This window comes from Glycine soja, chromosome 15 (genome assembly GCF_004193775.1).
Source record: "Glycine soja cultivar W05 chromosome 15, ASM419377v2, whole genome shotgun sequence".
Taxonomy (NCBI): Eukaryota; Viridiplantae; Streptophyta; class Magnoliopsida; order Fabales; family Fabaceae; genus Glycine; species Glycine soja.
Genome location: NC_041016.1, coordinates 15356195 through 15379437, shown reverse-complemented (window position 1 = coordinate 15379437; position 23243 = coordinate 15356195). Strand labels below are relative to the sequence as shown.

Sequence of the window (23243 nt, the reverse complement as noted above, 5' to 3'; positions counted from 1 at the left end):
AAGACACTTGGGCTTAGTAGAAGCTTGGTGGCTAAACTTTGGAATTCCCAGGGTCTTCAAAATGATCATGAACTGCTCATGGTGGAAGATACTCATTTGTTGTGTCTCAAGCATTTAGGAGATAACTTGGCACTTATCACTCCAAAAGAGGGAGCGAGATTAGAAGATGTTTTGAAATCAGAATGGTTTGTAGAATATTTCAAATCGGTAGTAAAGTGGTCACCGGAAGAGATTTCAGGGCATAGACTTATGTGGCTTAGGATCAATGAGGTCCCTTTGAGTGTCTAGAGATCGAAATGTTTTGAAAACCGATTCCTTTTTTGTGGGAAATATGGTGGCAATAGATGCGAGAGCGACAAATTTCTCAAGGCTTGACTTTGCTCGAGTTCAGGTCCACACTCCTTGAGTGAGCATGATCTCAAAACATCAAAATATAAAAATCAACGACAGAGTATGCTCTATTAGGATGGTGGAGGAGATGGGCGATTTACAATTGTACTCTTGTTTACATAGGGAAGAACGATTCATGGACCAAGATGTTGTTCTTCTGTGATGCAAAGGGAGTCTAGTGTTTCTGATTGTTTAGTACATGGTGTGGAATGGGAAGAAGGTCTTGGCTCAGAGGAAGAGGTGGTCCCAACGATGATCACCGCTAACTAGCTTTTTCAAATTCAAAGGGGGCTGAAAAAAGGTGTACAGAGGTGTGTCAAGCTACATTAAATGAGGAAAGGACAAAAAGGCATTGTGAAAGAACAAAAGAAAGGGAACACATGTTGAAGGTGGAGACATAACTAAAAGATATTTTGCACACAAAAGGAAATTTGGGCAACAAAGATAGCCTAAAGGATAAGAGACTAGGAGGAGATAGGTCAAATGAGCCAAAGGCATTGAAGACCTCAACTTCAGAACGACTAGGTCAAAGAGGGAGAGAGGCACAAAAGAAGAGCGAGAAAGGTGAAAAGGATATCGTGGGGTCAAATTTTGGGAGAAAAGATGAGGGCAAACATAGGGGAACTGCTACAAAAAATAAAGTGTTGGCTAGTAAATTGGGCCAATTACTTAAGCCCAAATGATACTATCGTGGCTGCAAAAAACAGATAAAAGGGGGTCACAAAAAAGAGGGTGGTAATAGTAAAGGAGAATCTGAAGATCATGGGGTGCAGACAGATTTGAGTCATGGGTCGTGCAAAGGAAAGAAAATTGAGAATCCTCAGTTGTGTTTGAGCCCAATTGAAAGAAGAAAGCAGACAGAAAGAAATAAGGGGGTCACGAAGGAGGGTATTTAGGAAAATAACAGGGCAGTTAATCAACTGCATGCATGGGAGGACAATCTTGGAGGAAGAAAGAAGGAAAAGGTAGTACGTATTCCATATTGCTCTAAGACAAAAAAAAAGGGTGACATAATTGTTATAAAAGACAAGAGGAGTTATAGAATTTGTGGCAATGAACTGCTAGTAATATAAAATATTGAAAAGGAGGCTAGGGAAATTTATGAACCGTTGAAATGGAAATGAGGAATAAAGAGGACAAATCAAGAACAAATAATCATAATTTTGAGGTGAAGACCATTATTGCCACTGATAATTCTTAGTCACAATGTAAGGGGGTTAGGAGGAAAGGTAAAACTGAGAAGTACGAGAGATTTGATAATAAAGGAGAAGGTGAATTTCATTTTTCTACAACAAACTAAATTGGAGAAAGTGTCCAATTTCCTATGTCAATCATTAGTGGGAATTTCGAAGTAGATGGGAGGGAGGTTCCAACAAGTAATGCAGTTAGAGGAATTCTTTGTTTATGAAAAAAAGAAACATGGACAGTGTTAGATGGCCTACAGGAAGAGCTTTATTGGCTTTAAAAAAATTTGGAAGGATGGTATTTTTCAATGTGTTATTACTAATGTCTATGCATCGTGTGATGTGGAGGAAAAAGGGAAAGTATAGGAGGATCTTGTGTCGAGTGAATAGATAATTTAGTCCCTGAGATTATATTCATTTTGCATATTAGTCCCTAACTTAATATTAAATTCAAAATAGTCTTTATCTTTGCATAAGTGTTGCAAAATAGTCATTCCGTTAAATTTTAAAGTAACACCATTAGTGAAGTCAATTTTAGTGTCACGTGGACTATCCAACGTGACACTAAAGGATGACGTGGCATGACACGTGGACGTGCCTCTTAAAAGATGTCACGTCATTTGATGATAACAAAACGAGTAAATAGGCAATTTAGTCCCTGAATTTGTACCCCTGTTGCATATTAGTCCCTAACTTAATGAAAAATTCAAAATAGTCCCTATCTTTTGCATAAGTATTGCAAAATAGTCCTTCCGTTAAATTTTAAAGTAACGTTGTTAGTGAAGTCAATTTTAGTGTCACGTCATTTGATGATGATAGAATGAGTGGCTTCTTCAAATTTGATGGTTCTGAACCAATTGAGGCATATATACGAAAAAGAACCCACACACACTTGCACAAATAAAAAGAACCAAAAATCCACAGCAACAACCTTATCTTTGTAGTCGTTAACACCAATGGGCGAGGTCTGCATAATCATTCTCTTTTCCTCTTTTTTTTTCTTCAATTACCATCAATGTATCATTTTGGGTTCTGATTTTTTTTTTTTGTGTTTTGAATAGGAAGAGAAAAAACCAAAGGAAAACAAAGTGGAGGAGAAAAACGCAAATGAAGAAGAAAAGAAAGAAGAAGAGAAAAAACCAGAGGAATCAAAAGATGACAAGGAATTCAAGGAGGAATCTGCGCCGCCAGAAATCGTGCAAGGCACAACCTTTGCCATGCATGGACACTTTAAGCATGATTTCTGGCATCTTTTAAGTTAGGGACTATTTTGCAACACTTATGCAAATGATAGGGACTATTTTGAATTTTTCATTAAGTTAGGGACTAATATGCAACAGGGGTACAAAGTCAGGGACTAAATTGCCTATTTACTCGTTTTGTTATCATTAAATGATGTGGCATCTTTTAGGAGGCACGTCCATGTGTCATGCCACGTCATCCTTTAGTGCAACGTTGAATAGTTCATGTGGCACTAAAATTGACCTCACTAACGGCGTTACTTTAAAATTTAATGGAATGACTATTTTGCAACACTTATGCATAGATAGGGACTATTTTGAATTTAATATTAAGTTAGGGACTAATATGCAAAATGGGTACAATCTCAAGGACTAAATTGTTTATTCACTCATCTTGTGTCCCAAAAAGGTCGTTGGGGAGGGGGGAAAGTTGGTATATCCTTGGCGATTTTAATTCAGTAAAAAGAAAGGAGGAAAAAAGGGATGTAAGAAACAAATTGGGGTGGGTGCTAGGGATATGGATATGTTCAACAAATTCATTTTGATATGGGGGTGGAGGATCTCCCAACGGTGGGAAGAAAGTATACTAGGTATAGGTTGCATGGTCATTCTAATAGTAGACTAGATCGCATCCTTGTCTCCAATACATGGATTGATATATGGCTGGGCAGCATACAATACATCCTTAATAGGAGTTTTTCAAATCGTTGACTTATTGTGATGAAATTTTTTATCATAGATTGGGAGCCCAAGCCATTTAAAACTCTAAATTGTTGGTTCTCGGAAAAAGGTTTCTTAGAAATGGTAGACAAATGGTGGTGTTCATACAAAGTACAAAGGAAGAAAGAATTTGCTCTTAAAGAGAAATTTAAGCTACTTAAGAGGGATTTAAGGGATTGGCATAAAGAACATTTTGGGGAGATAGAAAAGCAAGCTTTGGAATTGGTAAAGAAGATTCGAGTGTTGGATTTGAAAGATGAAGAGGAGGGATTGGAGGAGATGGAGCTTATGAGGAGGAGGAAGCACTTAGGGGATATTTTGAGATTATCTAGAAGACTAGAATCTATTATTCACCAACAATCAAGAGCTAAGTGGCTGAAGGAAAGGGATGGTAATACTAAGTATTTCAACTCCTTGGAAAGATGGATAAAAAAGATGTGAGAACTTAAGAGCTTGGAGTTAGGAGGGTCATGGGTTGAAAATGCTTGCTTGGTCAAAAAAGGAGCTCCATATTTTTCAGTGGAGGAAATTAGTACTCGACCAAAGTTAGATGGTGTTAAATTTTCAAGTATAGGGGTTGAAGATAATAAGATGTCGTGTACTTAATTTAGTTTGGAGGAGGTGAAGGAAGTGGTGTGGGATTGTAGGGGTGACAAAAGCTTGAGCCAAGGTGGTTTTAATTTTTCTTTTATAAAAAAATGTTGGAGCTTTATGATTCAATATTTTTTGGGCTAGTTGGAGGAGTTTTGGGAGAATGGTTCAATTCCAAGAGGTGGTAACTCATCTTTTATCACTTTCATTCCAAAGAAAATTAATCCTTAAGGGCATGGAGAATATATGTGAATGTATGTGTATGAAGATTTTGATGATGTCAAGATATAAGCAACACAAGATTACTTCAAGTCTAAATTCAAGATCAAGAAAAAGACAAGACTTACTTTATTTTGTTAAAAGAATCTCATATTGGTAAAAGAAGGTTTGGCCTCAAAACTTGATTTCCAAATGATTTTATAAAAAGCCTTGAAATAGTTTTTATACGTACAAATAAATATTTTTTTCCACTAGTAATCGATTACCAGAGATAGATTACAATAGAGGCTTTTCAAAAAGATGTTTGAAATTTGAAATTTAAATGTTGTAATTGATTACCACTTTCTTGTAATCGATTACCAGTAACGAAACTTCAGAAATTCAAATTGAAAAGTTATGACCCTTCAATGTATAACTGAGTAATCGATTACCAAGAATCTGTAATTGATTACCAGTGAAAGAATTTTTGAAAAATATTCTGAAAAGTCGCATCTCTTCTAAAGTTTTTGAAAAGCCACCAAGGGTCTATAAATATGTGACTTATTTACGAAAATCTTCAAAGCTTTTCAGAACCTTATTGTTTTATTCTCTCATAAATAAATCATTGGCCAAATACTTGCAAATCAATTGAGTTTTCTTCTAAGATCTTCAACTTGTATCATCTTCTCTAAAAGAGAGAAAAACTTTTGTACTTTCTGAAAAGAATTGTTATGATTAAGAGACTGTTTGTCTCTTGGATTGTGAGAATCCTGAACTCAAGGGAGAGGAATCCCTAGGTGGTTCAGAAGTTGTAAAATGGAGTGGCCGAACCCGTATAAATGAAAATCGCAAGTGGATTGTTTGAGGACTGGACCTAGGCACGGGAAGTGGCCGAACCCGTATAAATGGAGTTTGCATTTTTCTCTTTCCTTATCTCAGTTATTTTATTGCATTTTACTTTGTCTTGCGCATTTAAAAGAACATTATTAAATTGATTGCTTCTTCTTCTTCTTCTATATTCTGAGCCTATCATATATCATTTAAAAGGGAACTAAAATTTGTTAATCGGAAAATTTTAAAACTTAATTCACCCCCATCTTAAGTTATTGAGGCCACTTGTCCAACAATATAGACCAATTTCACTTGTTGGTTGCTTATATAAAGTAATAGCTTAAATCTTGGCCAAGAGGTTGAAGAGTGTCATGTCAAAACTTGTTGATGAAGCTCAATGTGCTTGTATGGGTGGCCGGTGTATGTTGGATGGTGTTCTTCTGGCAAATGAAATAGTGAATGAAGCTAAAAGGAAAAAGAAGGAATGTTTGATCTTTAAAGTTAATTTTGAAAAAGCATATGATTTCGTTTCTTGGGAGTTTCTTTTCTATATGTTGAGAAAGATGAGGTTTTGCGAGAAGTAGATTAGTTGGATCAAATGGGGTTTGAACTCTTCCTCGGTGTCCGTCTTGGTCAATGGTAGTCCTTCCAATGAATTCAAACCACTTAAAGGACTAAAACAAGGTGATCCAATTGCACCATTTCTTTTCCTTTTAACGGTGGAGGGTCTTACAGTCTTATAAGGCTAGTGGGTTTAACTAAAAAGTATTTCGGTTATAAGGTAGGGAAAGATCTAGTGAAAGTTTCTCTTTTGCAATTTGCAGATGATTCATTCTTCTTCCCTAAGGCTTCCATGAGCAATTTTATTTGCTTAAAGAGTATCTTGAGATGCTTTGAACTTGCTTTCGGATTGGAAGTTAATTTTTTAAAAAGAAAATTAGTGGTGTTGGTCTGGATGAAAGCTCTTTATATAGGTATGCCACCTTACTTAATTGTAAAGTGACTTTTATACCATTTACCTATCTTTGTATCCCTATTGCAGCTAATCCAAGGAGAAAGTCAATGTGGGAACCAATGCTAGACAAACTAAGGAGTAAGTTACCGTGTTGGAAACAAAAAAGTCTTTCCTTTGGAGGTAGGATGATTCTTATCAACTCGATATTATCATCTTTACCTTTCTTTATTCTTCTTTCTTTAAGATACCTTCTTGTGTGGTTGATAAGATTATTTTATTCAACGAAATTTTCTTTAGGGGTGAGAAAAGAAGTGAGGGAAGGTTGTTTGGGTGAGTTTGGAAGATGTATGTGTACCAAAAGACAAAGCAGACCCTGAAGTTAAACATATAAAGGCATTTAATCATGCCCTTCTTGGTAAATGGAGATAGAGAGTGCAAAATAATTGTGAGGGGCTATTGGTAAAAGTTTTAACATCTAAGTATAGGGGGTGTCTAAGTTGGTGTATAATGCATCAATCAAGGAAGAGACCATTTGGTGGAGGGATTTAGTTGAAGTATGTGGTAAGAGGGGAGATAAGTGTTGTTGGGGAAGTAAGGGAGTGGGTGGAAGGTAGTTGGGAGTGGCATCTTAGGTGGTGAAGACCATGGTTTATCTGGGAGTTGTCTATATTGGACAAGTTATTGAGTGACATTAATTATGTAATACTGAATCAAGTTGGGGAGGACATATTAGTTTAAAAAGGTGATCCCTCAGGTGCATACTCGGTCAAGGAGGCACACAAGCTACTCATTCTAATCCACAAGAAAGTTTCACATTCTTTCTCTCATACGTGGAAAATCCAATTGCCTCAAATAGTGTTTGTATTTCTTTGGCACTAGCTAGAGGGAAAATTGCCTTCAAAACTCATTTTAAGGAGGAATATAAGGAACTAATTTGTTGTGTCTATTATGTAATATTGAGGAGGAAGACTTGAATCACTTGTTTTCCACTTATAACTTTGCTATGAGTATTTGGTACAATTGCAACAGATGGGCAGGGGTTCAATGGGTGATACATCAGGACCCATGTTAAAATTTGGAACAACATAATTCACCTTGGGTGGCTCGGGCACATTGAAAGTTTGGAAAGTAGTTTGGAGTATAGTGACGTCGTCCCTGTGGACATAAAGAAAAAGCATAGTTTTCAAAGGGAAATAACCAGATTTTAATGTAGTTGTTGAATTGATCCGCTGTAGAGCTTGGGCTTAGATTTCGACATGTTGGAAGAAAACAACTTTTTCATTTTATGAATTTTCCTTTTAGTCCTCCAAATTTAAGGAAAAGTCTTCGCCTTGAGTGGTGAAAAGACTAAAGGGGTTGGCAACTTGATTCAAGGTATATGTTTTATAAATCAAGACATTTTAGTTGTTTTGTATAACTTAGAAGTGACCCATCTTTTATTTCTTAAGATTGTGTGCTTCACCTAAAATTGTCTATCAAACCATTACTTCTTTTTTTCAATGTATCTACTCTTGCTAAGGATTATATCCTTGTTTCTCATGATTACATAGATTTCTATCTTTTACTCCAAGATAGGATTTTCCTTGTGTCACTACTAAAAAAACTCCTTTTTATGACACAATCTCAACTATGGTTATCGAAAAACCGTCGTCGTTTGTATAGCAGTGGTAATTTTGTAAATATTGTCAACATTTCAAAGACAGCTTTCGCGAAACCATCTTTGAATATTATAAAACAAAAATGGTTTTCACGAAACCGTCTTTGTTTTACATTATTCAAATATGGTTTCGCAAAAACCAAATTTGTGCAATTTTAACTTTTGAATGTGGGTCATTCCTCTCCTCTCACGTGCTCTCTCCTCTTCCTAATACCCTTTTTCCTCTTCCCAATGTCCCTTTATTGGTTCTCATTCATCTACATGTTTAGCATGTTATGGTTAAGCAGATCGTCTCTCTCCATTCCCCAATAAACCAAAACCAAATAAAAATTTCTCTCTCCACTTGTGCACTCTAATAGAGAGATAAAACATGTGTGTGTTTGAAAAAAGATAAGGATGACAAGGCAAGTGGTGGTGACCAACGGTGGCGAATGCGGTGCTATCGGGAAGGGCCAAAGAGGCGCCAATGGTGAAGAGTAGCAAAACTTGGTGTCACTGGTGGCGTTTTTGCTGGTGGTGCTAAGGAAGTCAATGGTGGCCTGCAGCGTGGACAGTCCTGACGATGTAATCCCTACTGTCCATCATCCCATGATGATGAAGTTGCAGTCGAGAACCTAAGGTTCTTCAAATCATAGAGAGATTCAGGGAGAGGACCGTATATCCGGTCGGGAGTAAGGGTGAACACGACGAATGCGGAGAGCTCTCCAACGTCAAGGCCGAGGCAGCCGGTGACACTGGGGGAACCTGCCATGGTGTTGATGAGGTTGAGCATGATGGCATTGTTGAAGTTACCGACGAAGATCTTGAGTATTGCTATAGTACCGCCATTGTTGTCCCCTGCGTGGTTGGTGCCTTGAGTAGTGCTACAATACTCTCACATAAGGTATCTAGTCATTTATTCTTAAAAAATAATTTGGTAGCAATCTGGTGAAGATTATTGCTCACTTATCTAAGAGAGTGTACGTAGTACTAATTAGTAATTCCCATTGAATTTGAGTTGATTTTTTTTATTTATTTGTAATTGTAACTATAACTCACTTTGGTTCTATGCAAACAAATACAGGTCTCAAGGTATTGTGTGGCTAGAAGTTAGATGCAAACACATATGAAGTAACAAAGTTCATTATGCAGCCCAAGAAGAAAACAATGGAGTAACAAATTCCTTCCATAGTTCCATGTATCTAACACCCCTGATAGCATATGCCAAAGCAAAGGACTCAAGCTCTGTCATTTCTTATGATGTTAGTTCCATGTATCTAAATTGAGGAATATAGTTCTGTAATTTTTTGGTTCATGAATCCATTTGCAATTGTACAACTCAAACATCAATTTCAGAAGTTGTCTCTTTTTAGTTTTTAAGTTTCATGATTATCATAGTTTGTTATTTTGAAATCTTGTTCAACTTACCCATTGTAGGACAAATGAAGAATGAGGTCAAATGATGTATGGGGTGAAGGCATTGGTGTAAATACTAATGTTGATTTTAGATCAAGATATATTATGAATATTAGCATTGTTGGTCTTGAAAAAAAGGATGTGTTCGTGATGGTTGGTACCCAAGTATATCCATTATCTCTTTAATGTATTTTAATAATGTCTATTTTTTAATGTTACAGATGGTCAAATGATTCCTATCTTAGACTAAATAATTTTTCTTAAGTACGTACTTCATCCCAAAATTATTTAGCAATTTACTTATGTAAATTAAGTATTCTACAAGGTTTTTATTACTACTAAATACCACCTTGCTAAGTGGTATATTTGCACTACTATTCTACAAGACAAAGAAAAAATCTACAGTTTTGAAATTTATGCCTCATTTTTCTTCTATAAGTTTTATTTCTTGGTTTTTATTACTTTTTCAAATCTAATGTGCTTATGTTTTGTTTGGCTTCGCTTACTTTTTTTGTAGCTGATGCTATCTTCTACAAGGTATGTGATGAATTTTTTTCTTACTTATTTCCTATCTTGCAAATGAAGAGATCCATGCATAGGGTGACATGCAATTCTACTTTAAAATATTAACTCAGTGACTATTTTAAATATTTTTTATCCTTCTTTGTAAATAATAGGTTCTCTTTTTCAATAAAAAAATATTTTTTATCCTTCTTTGTAGAAAATAGGTTCTCTTTGAATTTGGTAGAGCATTTTATTAATATGCATGTGAATGAGATTATGCACCATGAATAGTAGATATTTTAAAAAAGGAGATGCAATTATAATAGTAGTTGTAGTTAATTTCTAATTAATTTTTATTTTTATTTAAAAAAAACATTCTAAGACGATTCTTTGTAAAATCGTCTTAAAATCCTCATTTTTTTAAATTCTTTTTTTTATAAAAGATCTTCTAAGACAGTTCTTTGAAAAACTCTCTTAAAAAGTCTACATTCTAAGCGGTTTTTACCTCTATTTTTTTAAAAAAACATTCTAATACGGTTTTTCTACTAAACAATCTTAGAAATCTTCGATACTAAGATGATTGGATAACCGTCGTGGAAAGTAAATATTTTCCACAACGGTGGCTTCAAAGACGGTTCTGAAACCGTCTTCGAATGTGTTTTGGAATCGACATTGAAAGCCTTCCTTCTAGTAGTGTGTATTTGATAGTATGACTATAATTTGACTGGACTAGATATTATCCTTGACATCGATTCACTTTTTTCCAATCAAATTATGTTTTTGTTTTAGTAATATTATATAATTTTCCTAAGATATTTCCTCCACCCTAAAGCCAATTTCTTTTATCTTCTCTAGCATTTCTCAAGTCTCCCAAAGCATAGTGGAAAGTGGAAAAAGTTTTATTTTATTAATTTCCTTAAAAAATATAAGTTGAGGTTGAACTTGCAACTATATGCATTATTAGAGAATTTAGATGTGTTTTCCGATGAAGTCACCACCTTACCTCTAGAAAGCGAAGTAAAGTTCTCAATAAAGTTGATTCCATAGAAAAGGTTAATCTTTGTGGCGTCCTATATATAGGATGTCACATTTAGAAATGAGTGGGTTGAAGAGGCGGTAAAAAGATTAAAGCATCCACACTATGTTCCCACCGTGGTGTGTTGAGTATGGCTCTAGTAGAGAAGATATCCTAATTTATTTAGCAGTCACGCTAAGTGCACCCCAACATACGCTAAGTGTGGGACTTCTAGAGAGTAAGTTTATAGCCTTTATAAAATGGCACTAACTGCCACTCTTGTATGTTAAGGACCACTCTTATGCGCTAAGCACCACTCTTGTTGGCTAAGCTCTAAGGTCAAGCACACTAAGAAAGGCCATGCATATGTTAAGTACAAGACCTCTAGCTACACAAACATGGCATTTTCTGTCATGAATTCATTCATGACCCAATGAGGATATACCATGTTTTATATATGCATGTTGAGAAATCTTTTTGGAGGAAAGAGGATAGTAATCCCTCTAGATACTTAGGGATGACTAAAGGTTTTATTGAAAAAGGTGCGTGCAAAAGATTTCTGAGGTACCCTTATTAGTGGTAGGTTTTATCACTTCTATTCTCAATAAGTTGTAGTTACTTTTCAGACTAGAGGAGTATATAAGTACGAGGTCATAGTATAAGGACAAATGGATGCTTCTTAAAAGTTTGAGGTCAATTTTTGTTGTATGACAAAAAAAGTGGAAAAGACAAGTGTTAAGCATGCAAAAGATAATGATTTATGTTTATGAAAATGTTACACAAATATTTATGACATATTTTGCACTCATGAGACATTTATGTTGATGCACACTACTACAAAAACCACTTTTTACGATGTTGATTTTACGTCAGTTGATAAAAATCGACTTAGATAGAAACATGGTGACATTTTTGTAAATAAATGCAACATCTTTACGACGATTTTGTGAAAATTGTCTTAAAAGGTTGTCAACTGTCTTAAAATATTTTCCACTATTTTTAATTAAATAAAAACAAACGCATCTGTTCAACTTCCCCTCTCACTAACCACTACACACACAAATGCGCCTGTTCGAAACCCTAAAATTCCTTCTCACACTCCTTGACTTCCCTTCCTCCAAACTCGAAGACAATCTCCCTCTCTTCCTTAAATGCCTCAATTATCTTTTCAAACTCAACAAATCAACTCTTCGTTCCCCTGTTCCTTACCTATGGCCAACATTCCTCACTCTTATCCACTGCCTCGAACATATCGCCAAATTCCACATCCACCTTTCTTCTTCCCCTAAACAAAACAACTCTTTCTACCAATACACTATCAACAACTACATGCACTTCATCCACAACGAGGACGACATTGTTGAGGACCTCGACCGCAACATCAAGGAGAAGCTCCACCACATAAAAGGTCACCGCCAAGGACCACCTCTAGTCCATGCATCGCAGCGCTGTTGAACTCGAGGCGGAGCTCGGTCGGCTCTTGTTCCTGCCGTCTTTGAAAGATGCGCTGGAGAAGGAGAAGGCAATACTGGAGGATGGCATGAAGAATTTCCATAGAAAGATCGAGGACGAGGAGTTATTGTCATGGATCGAGCAGTCAGAGAGGGTTCTAGTGGAGAAGGAGAAGTAGGTAAAGGCAAAGGAAGAGAAGAGGAAGTGGATTTGTGAGGAGAACAAGGAGCTGAAACTGCGCATGGAGGTGGAGACATTCAATGTGAAGGACATGGAGAGGGGCACTACAGAGGCTGAGCTTCTAAGGAATGCGTTAGAGGAGCAAGCATGCGATCTCCACACCATTCTCTCACACAAAATCAAAGACCTTGAGGCTCTCGCCATGGAGTGCAACCAAGCCCTTAAGAGGTCACTCTGTTATCACCAATTCATTATCATTATTATCAAGAAAATTGTGATTGATTGATGTTATCAGATATTGTGGTGTCTCTTGAATTCATTATGATGCCAATGGTACTAATTGAGTGATTATAGGTTGAAGATTGGGAATGGAATACAATATCTGTTGAATGCCAAGGAGACTACTTGTGCTGAGATAATGGGAATTGATCACAAACTCTCAATCTGCAATGCAGGGCATTTTAATGAGGACGAGGTTCTTATACAATTTGTTTCCATTTTCTTGTGCTAGGCCTCTATTTCATGTGTAATATTAACCCATTACTATGCCCAGGCTCGTTTTTTCTTTCAGCAACTCATATCTGGGGTCAGCTATTGTCATGCAATGGTAACTGATCTCCATAAGGTTGTTCTTTAGTTTTCTTATGAAGCTATTTTGTTCTACTAATATAGACTACTATATTGAACTTGGGTAACTATCTCCTTGAGTTACTAAAAGGTGATTTTATTCATTTTCGTTATTGGAAGGGACAATTGTGCGTGATTATGATTGTGAATTATTTGATTATTTGAATTACTAATTAAGTTTGTGCTTAATCCATTCATTAGAATTGGGCATATCCCAAGTCTAAGTGATAGAGTGCTAGACCAGAATGTAGGCTTGAATTCTGAAACGCTCAGGATTTGGAAAGTGTATGTTTATAAGAAGAGGAAAACTACTGAGAAGAGGATTAGGAGAATGATAAGTTCATTAAGTTGGCAGGTTGGTTGGGGTGTGGGGTGAATATAAGGAATGGAACTTAGTTTTACATATTTTAAAAATTTTGAATTGTTTTTATCAATTACTATATCCTACAAATCTAATAGATTTTGTTATTGGCAGTCTTCGGTGCTTCATTCACAACCTAAGCCAAATGTGGGAACTCCGACATATATTGCTCTAGAAGTATTGTTGTAGCAATAATATGATGGCAAGGTAGAGTACTCTTTATAGTTGTGGTCAATAAAGATCCAATGAAATCAAAATATTATGGTCTGTTTAGCTAATAGTTGGCTTAATTACTGGAGATTATAATTTTCCTATCAGCATTATTGATATACTAGTTCAAGTCATAAGGTATTGTGATTTTATCTTCATCTTCCTTTATTATTTAACTATAAAATTGAAACTATAAAACTATAAGGATGTTGCTTTCTGAGAATTTCTAGACATTTCTTGAGTTTATGTGAATCTTGACATTGTGAGTTGTATGTAACATTGCAGCTAATAAAAGAGCTTAATTATGAAGGCTCAAGAGCTGATTTCGATTGTAGTATGTTAATTTTATACTCAATCCAATTTTCCTATTTTTTAAAATCTTCACATTGTCATTACCACATGTGTTGGAATATTATGAATATTATGTTAATTTTATACGTAATCCAATTTTTTCTACTTGTTGAAATATTATGAATCAAAGATAATTTTATTCTCTATAGTTTATGAAATTGTTGCAATCACTGTATTTAATTACTCTTTATTCACTTGCATAATGCTTATCTTGTCTAATTGAGTAATTATATCAGTTTATTATTTTATTTGTAGATGCAAACCTTTTCTGTAAAAATCTGAAATCGTGTTCGGTGGGAGTGTTGTCATTAAGTTCAAGAAAAAAACTTTCCTTTTAGCTATTAATATTTTCTAATATGTAGGTTCTATTATTTTGGTTTAGGTGGTAAGTATAGCTGCATGTTGGGATGAACAGATTAATTCCATATTGTTGGTTTAGTATGGCAATAAATAGAGATCTATAGCACCTAGAGTTAAAGAGGAATACTGAGAAGGCAAAAAAGGAAGAACAATTTGAGGGGTCTGCTGCCTCTTTCCCAATCTTTTCTACTCAGTCTTTCTTTCTCTTTCCTTGCTTTGCATTATGTTATCACTAGGGCTATTATTTTCACTAACGCTTACATTTCTGTTTAATGTCTATTAGTACTAGATCTATTTGATGTTGTTCCATGTAGTTTGACTGATTGATTCTTTATATGTTTGAGATCTTGATTTCTCCATAAAAGTGATAGGTGTTGAAATAACACGTGATAATGATGATCTAGCAATGAGTTCACGTAATGTGTATCTTTCACCTGAAGAGAGGGAAAAGGTATTTTTATTCAAATATTGTGTAATTAATTAAAGCCAGCAATGATATTTAATTTTGAAGTATTTGTGAATGATAATGTAAAATTTATGTTACAAAGTTTTTCTTATGTTAGCCTCTTCACTTTGAGTTGCACTAATCCTTAATAAATTGTTAGTATACTTTTGCTTCTTACTACAACTAGGAAACAATGATTTCTTTCAATCCTTTCAGGCACTATCAATAAATAAATCATTGTTAAGAGCTAAATCATCAGCAGAAGCTGGTCAAGTGCATTCAAAGAAGTTGAGAAATTTGGTCGTCCAATGTATTACTTTGTAACATATCTTTTTTTTTGTGTTTAATTTGGTCGTCCAATGTATTCAAATGCTGGTGGAATGATTGATTATGCTGAGGTGAGATGTTAAATATCTTTCTTTTCCGTGTTTAATTTGGAGTGTCTTAAGAAATCCTCACATCCTTTGAAAGAACACAATTAATCATGGTTAATATTGCCCCAAGTTACTTTGGTTGTGATGTATGCCTTACCAAAATATAATTGGACCTTACAGATCCTTGAATGAAGCCAAAGCAATACAGAATTAGAATTTATGAATAATGGAATGTATTGTTTTACCTAGCTATTGACTTACATTTTGGCTATTTTGAAGCATTAGTGCAGAAGGTAAGGTGCTGTGCTACAGGGCTTTGGATGGGTAGTGAGTTGTCCAAACAATTTTGTTCTCTGTAGTTTAGATTTACATATGATACATAATACATTTTAGGCTTTTCATGTATCATAGCCAATTCTACTATATATTCTTTTAGGCTTTAAAGCTATTGAGTGAGAAAATGGTATATATATAACCATTAATTTATGGGCTTCAATGTAAGCTTAAGCTTGTAGGGGAGTTGGTCTTTAACGTGGTATTGAAACTTAGCAATTTGGTGGTGGAGCTGCAGTGGAGCAACAAGGATTAGACTTCTGACCACTTGGTGACAAAGGCTCTCAAGCCAAGTTAAGAACCAACTCTTCTTTAAATTCAAGCTATTAGGTGTAGTTGAATGGTTTTATATTTTTAACAAAAGTTGTACTTTATTTGCAGTTGAATGGCTTCCATGTAAGCTTGTACCCTTGAATATTAAGAGAGATAATCTAATAGGTATGATTTTTTTAATATTATTCAGTTATTCAATAATGACTTTAATTTTCATATGCTTGATTTTTTTCTTAATTATTTTAATTATTTATGTTTTAATATTTTTTTTAGATGTCAAAGGAGTTGTGACAACTATATCTTCCATTAGAGATTCCATTAGAGAGTATTTCAGGGGTGGAAAATCATTGAAGAGGATATTCATTGAAGTCAATTATTCATCGTATGTATTCTATTTTAAACATGTCACTTATTTTTCTATGATGAGCAATTTTGAATTGGAAATAGTTAGTGGTAAAATTTCATTTGAAACTGTGTGGAGGGGACAAGAAAAGCTACTAGTGGGGATGCAGAATTATGTGATTAAAATCTTAAAATATTGATACATGGAATTCTTTTTCCTTTTATTGAATTGTTAGTTTCAAATTTCTTTGAGTTGGATTTCTTAATCTATCATTGACAAATATTGTGTTTTCTTTTCTTGCTTCATGGTATGTTGATATAAAGCTTCGCCAAAATGAGAGGTGAGGTATCTTCAAATTCCTTTTCCAAAGTTTCTGTTACATGATATCCTCAGCATTTTGTGTTGATCATGATTTCAAATTTTAGGGTTTTCTTTTCCTATTTTCCTTTTTCATCTTCTTGGTATCATGCAAAATACGTTTGTAAAAATAAAAGTGAATTTCCATGCCTTTATGAGGCTAATGATTGTATATTTATTGAATATTTGCATGATTTATTGCAAGCATAAATGGGATGGTAGAAGTGGATGTCCCTGGTCATACAGAGTCATGGTAAAGCACATGTCATGGAGCTTTAATTTATTGTATGGATGCATTATTTTATTAAAATTTACCTTTTTGTATTATTTTATTAGAATTGATATAAAAATGTTATTATTAACCTTTTCTATTATTTTATTAGAATTTTCCTTTTTTATTATTTTATTAGAATTTTTAAATTTTTTTATAAAAAAAGACATTCTAAGACGGTTCTTTGAAAAACCATCTTAGAATCCTCAATTTTTTTTAATTTTTTTGTTTTTAAAAAAAAACACATTCCAAGACGGTTTTCAACATAAAACCATTTCAACTAAAACCATTTTAGAAGGGTATCATCCTAAGATGGTTATTTGTCTAAAAATCATCTTATAATGATAGTTTTTCTAAGATAATTTTTTAGGAACCGACGTGAAAAGTCTTGACTTTCCACGTCATTGGCTTCAAAGACTGTTCAAATCAACTTTGAATGTGTCAAAGAACCATCGTTGAATATACTTTTTTCAGTAGTGACATGCTTATAGAACTCATTGACGCATCATCTCATTAGTTTAGTTTTCTTGTTCTAGATTGAACAAATATAAAGAAAAATGCATAATGACCTTGAAAGTATTTTATACTTTCTATTGTATCTTCTTTGGCTAAAATATCGATCATATTCTTTAGTACATGCACCCTTTTTGTTATGAAGAATTACCCTTTTTATATATATATATATATATATATATATATATATATATATATATATATATATATATATATATATATATATATATACTTTGGAAAAATGTATGACTATATTTATAGGATTTTATAGTAATCATAATCATATGTTGTTTTGTCCGTTCTCTAATATGAAAAATGTATAGTTTAAAGTTATACCACTTGGGATGTTATAAAACAATATTGCTCACAATTGGCTTTGATACAAATGGGTTTTTTTTATATCAAAAATGGGTTAAAAATAAAATTAATTATTATAATGAGTTAGTCAATAAAGTATTTATTGAAATGGATGATTTTTATCACGTAGGTATGTAGGAGGCGCTATCCTAAAAGACACCTTGTAATTTTTGTTTGTCCAGTCACTACTAAAATAATAGTATTCTACAACGCTCATTCAACATCGATGGTTCCAAAACATGTTGTTTTAGAGGTGGTGACATTTTAGTAAATAAGAGATTTATTTCAACAATGTTTTGTGGAAAAATGACGTCATCTGTGCATTACAAAAACGGGTTTAGTGGCACAATTGTTGAATTGCATTATCCAAAGACGGGTTTTATAAACACCGTCTTTGAATCTGAAGTAAATTTTCTTCTTTTTTCCTCGCATACTCACACTCTACCCTAGCCTGCATTACCTCACTCATTTTTTGGCGTTAGGGTATTATTGTATACTACCGATGATGTTGTGTATTTGATACAGAAAATCGAAAAGAAAAACAGCACCTCCAGACAAGGTAAGAGTGGAAGGTAGGCTTAAGTTTTCATATCTCCATTGTGCCTTACAATTGCTTGTCTCCCTTTTCTTCTCTGTGCTGCGTGGTTGGGTTTCTTTTTGTGGCTTCGCTGTGGATTCCTAGGGTTTGAAGGTGGAAACAGGTTCGATCTCGATCGATGGAGGCCGAGGCAGAGAACAACAACGTGAAGAAGGAAGAAAACAACAATGATAACAACAACAACAACAACAACAACAACAATGAAAGTAATAGCAAAATCGAGAATTCGAGTGAGTGTCTAAGCAAGGCCAAACGTCAAATGAAGACGCCGTTTCAACTTGAAACACTCGAGAAAGCTTATGCTGGTTTGTTATCGTTAACCTTTTTTATTTTATTTTTTTCTTGTTCAATTTCTAGGCTTTTTTATTGTTCAATTTTTTTGTTTTTGGTTTTTAGTTGAGAATTACTCGTTGGAGACTATGAGGGTGGAGTTGTCGGAGAAGTTGGAATTGTCGGATTGGCAGTTGCAGATGTGGTTCTGTCACCGGTGATTGAAGGACAAGAAGGAGTTGTCGGCAAAGAAGCCGCAAAAGGCAGCGGCGTTGCCGGATTCTCCGATGGAGGAGCCCAAGTTGGTTTTTATGGGATATGCAATTCAACCATTTAAATGAACTTGTCTTGCATGCTTGCTTTAGTTATTATCTTTTCATTGTATGTTTCTACTTAGGTATCATGATAATGATGTCAACTATGGAGTTTCTATTTTTGATATGTATGTGTTTTTTATTTTGTTAAGTGGTAATGGGTAAACAAGTTTCTTGGGTGTTCTGTTTAAGAGTATCATAGGAAGCAGGGATGAAATGTTCTTTTTTAGCTTTGGTTGTCTTCTTTCTGAATGATATATTGATAATTTGGGCTCATATAAATATGTGTTTATCCCATTGGGCATTTGTAATATGAGTTGATGACAGTGTTAGTGACAATTTAGTCTTGTCTTCTACATGTTTACTTAAAATAAATTATATGTGACTATCAAAAAGAAAATGAACTAAAATGAAACTATGAGCACAACCTTTGATTGGAGCCTATTCATGGAAACCTTTTGCCTGTTTTATTTGCTTGAAATGTATAACTTGTTAAAGCTTTTCTATGGTAGAGATAATTGAACATAACTATAGTTCCAACTTCCAAGAATAATTATTAATTATATGCCAAGTAAGAGCATTATTATATTTTATGCAAGAAACTGAGTGATTAGTTTGGCTGGAAAGTTGAGCTTGAATGAGCACCATATGGAATTGAAAACCATCGAGTATATGGATTACAAGACATGTACTAGGGGTGGGAAAAAATAATGACTTATAACTGCAAGAATGAGATTGTTGTGTTGCCTTGTGGCCTTCATGTTTAAGGCTGATTCATATATTATATATATGCAGGTTATCATGGGTCAAGCTGTTGTGCAAAGGTGCAATGCAAATGTCAATTTCCATGATGAAGAGAAACCTTTATATCCTCCAACAGGAAGCAGAGGTGCACCATTACTTTCACCCTACCTCGTAATCAATAAAGATGGACTTCCCTATGGGGCTGCACTTCATGCATCATTGGCCACTAGTTATCTTACAAATTATCAGCAGGACATAGCCAGGGTATGGTTTACAGTTTTAATAATTATAGGAGACTATGCATTATGTACTTGACTATATTAGCCTGATATGTGGCTGCACTAGTTTTAATAATTACAGTTTTAATGGCCAGGGCTGCACTTCATGCAATGCAAATGCCTTATTTCTTGCAACATCAACCTGATATGTGGCATTGTTTATCGTTTTAATAATTTGACTTGAACTAGAATAATACTATATTCTAGAAATGTATCTATTTTTTCATTTGATTTCCAACAATGATTTGGACCTGTTGCTGGCATGGCTTTCTTTTCAGCTGTTTATGTGCTATATTGAGTGTGACCCTTATGGTTTTGTTTGACTAGATTTGCTATACAGGACTATAGACACTCAGCACACAAGAGTTTCCCTTCAAGAAATATTCTCCTATTTCTTATTTCTCCTGACATATACTTTCAAAGGCTTATTATCTTCCATCTATACTTTGTTGAAGCCGTGCTTTTTTTTAGCTTTCCCCTTAAAAGTGCTTTGATATATTAATATCAACAAAAATATTAATTACATTGATTTGAAGCATGATTTGATTTCTAAGATTAATTACATCCTATTCCTCATTCACTGCTTTGGTTGTTTGCAGTGTAGCAATTCTATGCAGTTTTCTCCTTCTTTTTCATCCTTAGGAGTCCGGATTTATAATTAGTGTTTGTAAAGGTAATTGCCACTTGTCTTTTTAATTTATTTCCTTTTATATTGTCTTTTTTAATTTTATTAAAAGTGTAGTCAAATTTTATTTACTAAAAGTATATATTACTTTAAGAAAGATAACGAGAGATAGAGGAATTATTATTATTGTATGTTATTATTTTGGGGATAATGGTTTGGTGGAATTTAATTATGTGTAGGTGGATGACAAGTACCCATATTCATGTCACAACAAAGATAGCCAAGTTCATGGATGGGAAGACGCTAAACTGCAGGTTTAATATTAATTTACTTTATCTATCTAATATATAAGTATATATTATATAGCTTGATTTTATAACTTAGCTAATAGTGACACTAGCATACATATATATGCCTAGCATACGTATATATTATCTATCTAATATATCACTTTTATTTTCCCATAAGTCCATATCTGATTATTAGTAGTATTAATTTCTTGATTCTTAATTGGTTTTGATTTGGTTTTTGGCACTGAACATGTGTAGCTCAATAGAATTATCTCACTAATTCCTTTTAATTTTGCCAGTTTAGTTGATTATACTCTGTTTTGTTTATTGATACACAAATGCTAACCAATATCTTTAATAAGAATACTATTTAAATTTTTTTAAAATAATTAAATGCATAAAAATATGCTTGCAATGATTTTGAATTGCACTCCTATGTTATTTTTCATAATTTTTTTGTTTAATTTCTTAACCACTGGTTAGCTGGATTGGACCATATATTTTACCAAATAATTAACTTTTGATATGGAAATCACTAAGACATTAAACTCTTCATTCAATTGAAATGGATGTATTAGTAAGGTCCAGTTAGTTAGATGAAAAGTATTGTAATGAGTATAATCTCTTTTTGTCGAGTGCAGACTCAGAACTTTGTGTGCAAGTTACTGGACCGAAGTCATGGAGCAGTTTGGACCACTACAGCTCCACCAAGTGAACCTTTGACTTTAATATCTATTGGACAAGACAATTACAAGGTAATATAATTCTAAGTACAAGGAACTTGATCCGTTAGATCGTTTATTACTACTAAAAGCTCTTTGTGAAGTTATAGCTCAGGTATTAATATTTTCTGTTTTGTTTATTTAATTTGATAAATTAATATATCAATACTTTTGCATCTCATGACTAGAAACACTCTTAGTCTATGTTACTAATCATCTTTGGTGTTTCTCTCTCTTTTTTTATAATGCCTTTGGCTGTTTTAATTTTGTCTTATGTAAATAATTTTAAAGATTCTCAAAACCTTAAAATTGTCATTGCTAACATGTCTATTTTTGTTATAGGTACGATGCAACTTCAAAAGATCGGAGTCACAGATTGTACAGGGAAATTATCACATCAGACTCAATTCCAAATGATAAGGATGAAGAATGTTTATCACTCCCCACCATTCAATGGGAAACACTTGCTTCCAATCTTGAAGATGTTTCAAAAGTAGTTGTAAGATCATGTTAACCATCTTTTGTCTTACTTTTTCCCCTGGATTTGAAACCTTATTAACTTTACCTTTAAATATTAACTGTAGGAAAAATTTGCAATCAGCAAGTCTGCTGTAGAAGTTGCTGTTAGCATGAAACTTCAAGATGATGTTATTCCTGCTCTTGAAAAGCTTCGGAAGGTATCGACATCCTTTAGTTTAGTGTTTGATTATTAGTAACATATATAATATTGTAATTATAAATATTGATTTTATTATTATATAATAATATTTATATACTAGTACAAGCCCAAGCCCCCAAATAAAGGACTAATAACCTAATATCTTAACATATATGAGATAACCTTTTAATTTAAAAGTTTGTAACAAGTAATAATGCTGGTGGGGGAGGGTAGCAATTTGAACTCCAGGTCCCTGATCTCTGCAAATCTATTTTGGTCCTATATGATCTTTTTTCACATGTTATATGCATTTGTCATGTTTGTTACTTCCCATCATGTTCTGTTTGGAACTTTATTTTTTGCAGCACTCCAAACCATTCTATTCAAGAGACTATGGTCACAGATATTTTACTAGGGAAGAATGATAACGTGGAAAATGTTTGTACATTCTTTGGAATGAAATTCTATGCTCCGTGTGTTATTCTCACCACAGGGACTTTTATGAGTGGTAAAATTTGGGTCGGTAGAACTTCTATGACTGCAAGAAGAGATGGCGAGTCTACTTCACTTGGATTAACAGAAAACTTACAACGACTTGGTTTTGAAATTGATCGGTTGAAAATTGGAACCCCTACCTGAGTGGACATTCGCACTGTAAATTTCTAACGATTAGAACCACAACATGGAGATGAAGAGGTTTGTCCATCTAAACCTATAAGTAGGTTCATTAGATTCAATTTTGGTTCAAATCAGGATTTTGGTTTGTAGTTTGCAAATGGTTGTCTGGACTCATTCCAAGTGTCACTTCTGATTATGTTAGTCTATTAGTAATCTTGATACAACTTAAAGGCCTTAGTAGTTTGCTACTGGGAGAATTATGTCTACCAGCCATTAGTTGGGCCAGGTCCAAGATGTTTTTAATGTTAATTCTCTGATTGGCTTAGTCGATAATAATATTTAGCATAGATAGCTATGCAATACTTTTAGTCCTGATAGTTCAAACAATTTACGACATGATAAATAAAAATAGAATTTTACTTTTCCTCTAGTGTTGAATGATAATGATAATGCTGAGTTGCTAACTGCTTGTATTTATAAATACTGACTTTAATATTATATAATAATATTTATTGATTATTAGTAATATTGATAATATAATTTTTGATTATTAATTAACCTAAATTTTAATTGTTTGCAGGTTATTCAACATTTAACATCGGTGCTTACGTCACCAACGATGTTAAAACACACAAGTT

At 33.9% G+C, this 23243-nt stretch overlaps 3 long non-coding RNA genes across 3 annotated transcripts; all 3 read left to right on the top strand.

Moving 5' to 3' along the window:
- The first annotated feature begins 15930 nt into the window (after window positions 1–15930).
- LOC114387414 lies at window positions 15931–18385 on the top strand. Its single transcript, XR_003661305.1, has 3 exons — window positions 15931–16029; window positions 16314–16330; window positions 18014–18385. It is a non-coding gene; the product is annotated as an uncharacterized LOC114387414 (long non-coding RNA).
- Window positions 18386–19235: 850 nt separating this feature from the next.
- On the top strand, window positions 19236–20630 carry LOC114387530. Its single transcript, XR_003661337.1, has 3 exons — window positions 19236–19678; window positions 20292–20365; window positions 20557–20630. It is a non-coding gene; the product is annotated as an uncharacterized LOC114387530 (long non-coding RNA).
- Window positions 20631–21249: 619 nt separating this feature from the next.
- LOC114387695 lies at window positions 21250–22007 on the top strand. The gene is made up of 3 exons (XR_003661380.1): window positions 21250–21362; window positions 21672–21828; window positions 21914–22007. It is a non-coding gene; the product is annotated as an uncharacterized LOC114387695 (long non-coding RNA).
- The last annotated feature ends 1236 nt before the right edge of the window (window positions 22008–23243 follow it).